We start from the raw sequence: 2453 nt of genomic DNA on the forward strand, positions 1-2453 counted from the left end.
TAGTGTCAATTAGACCCATTTTGGTTATTATTTCTGTACTGCATTTAAAATATATTAAAGATGTGCGTTACTGTTCATTTAATAAAAAATGTTCATTCATGTTAAATGTTTTTTTTTATTTTCATATATTCAGTTTTTGATGTGACATGTACATATATTTGCAATCTGTATTTCCAAAAAGTGTATTCTTAACGCTCCGGAAAAATAGTCACTCAGTCGAAACGTTTGGGATTCGCGATGCTAATTCCCATATAGTAAACTAAAGTTTTAATTAATTAATAAATTAATCTTTACGCACTAACAGTAAACAAATGAGTAAGAACGTGGATCAGCGCACTCAACGCCAAAAACAACAAGACGAAGCCCGTAAAAAAGCTCAGAGAGAGCAAGACAATCGTCGTCTGTCCTTGGCCCGTAACAATGCTTATTTCTCTGTCACGAGTAATACACTAGAACCGAAAGTGCAAGTTTACTGACCGCCGAAAACCAGAGAGCTAGTTCTTTCTCTCCCGACCTACTTTTTACCGCTCAAACGCCATGGAGTGAGCAATGCAAAACTCCAACCGAGCTTCTGCCACCTAGTGCAACAACAACAGTAACTACTACGTCAACCACAACGGTCTCTTTCGCCAACAATGCAATAACGACTCCGCCCTCTTCTTCTGCAGCGGATAGCAACAATACAACTAAGTGCAAAAATCGGGTCAAACGGCAAAAACAAAGCTACGGTAGGTGAAATGACAATCTCGCAAGCGGGTTCGGCCATGCAGACAGGCATGGGTCGCTACATTAATATTTCCAAGTGCAAGCTAGCACCCCCAAAAAAATCTGACGGCAAATATGCCCAAAATAAACCGTACCAACAAAGGCCCTGAAAATCTCGGTCCATTAAATGAAAATAGATTTTCCATTCTGGCGGAGCCTGAAACAGAGTCTGAAGAATTAGCCCCAAAGAAACTTAAGCCCCCACCTATCTTTGTTCGGGAAAAGATCTCCAACGTCCTAGTCAACAAAATAGTTGAGCTTGTCGGAAAAAAAAACATTCATGTTATTCCGCTTATGAAAGATAATATAAGCGAAACCAAACTTCAAACCAAAACAGAAGAAGATTTCCGAGCAGTGTCGAAGTACTTAAACGATGTCAAAAAAATTACTACACGTACCAGCGGAAAAGTTGCAAAGGCATACAAGTTGTGCTCAAGGAAAAAGAACCCGATGTGACCCCCTCCGAAATTATAGAGGCTTTAAAAGAAAACGGTTTTTTGCGCAAAAAATGTTATAGACATTATGAACAAAAACAAGAAGCCGTAGGAGCACAGTAGAAGAGCCGCACAAACGGAACGGGCCGGTGCAATGCACAAATTGGGCTTACTGCACCCTCAGGTCAGTTTGTGTAGCTTGTGGAAACTACCACGGCTCCGAACCCTGCCCTGCCAACAAGGAAGACTCTCTCACTAAAAAGTGTGTAAACTGCCAAGGAAACCACACAACAAACTACAGAGGCTGTCCAGTCTACAAGGAGATGAAAATTCGTATGCAACGAGCGACAACGGCACGCCAGAACATCTACATGAAATCACAAACGACACCGGAAGTTTTCTTCGCAAAAGCAGCCAGGTCATCATTTAGGCCCTCAATTACCACCAACGGCATTTCCTACGCCAGTGCTCTAAGATGAGGCACAGCTCACATAGAGCCGAAAATCGATAACATACAGCAGGCCATGGGGCAGCCACAAAGCAACATGGAAACTATGATGATAACTTTGAAACAAATATGATGGAATTTATGTGCTTCATGAAAACAACCATGCAAACTGTAATGCAAAACCAAAATATCTTGTTACAAATGCTTGCAGCTCAGCAGTCCAAATAAATTATGCCTAGCCGTTTTTCACGGCATATACCTGAAATAACTCAATTTCTGATCGAAAACCACATCGACGTTATGTTGCTGGCAGAAACGCATCTCACCAGCAAATATAACTTTCAAATACGGGGATACACGTTCTACGGCACCGATCATCCAGATGGTAAAGCACATGGCGGAACCGGCATCCTAATATGAGACCGCATCAAACACCACTTTCACCAACGGTTTGCGAAAAATTTCTGCAAGCTACATCGATAAAATTACAATTGGGCAACTGCAACCTTGCCATTGCAGCTGTCCAATGCCCACCCCGCTTTACAGTCTCCGAAGACCAATTTATGGACTCCTACAATTCACTTGGAGAGCGATTCATAGCAGCAGGTGATTACAACGCCAAGCACACACATTGGGGATCCCGCCTTGTGACCCCCAAAGGAAGGCAACTCTATAAAGCACTCATCAAAACATGCAACAAACTGGACTACGTTTAACCAGGCAGTCCTACATACTGGCCTACAGATCCTAGAAAACTACCTGATTTAATTGATTTTGCTGTGACAAAAAATATTCCTCGCAATCTA

This window comes from Drosophila gunungcola, unplaced genomic scaffold (assembly GCF_025200985.1).
Source record: "Drosophila gunungcola strain Sukarami unplaced genomic scaffold, Dgunungcola_SK_2 000054F, whole genome shotgun sequence".
Taxonomy (NCBI): Eukaryota; Metazoa; Arthropoda; class Insecta; order Diptera; family Drosophilidae; genus Drosophila; species Drosophila gunungcola.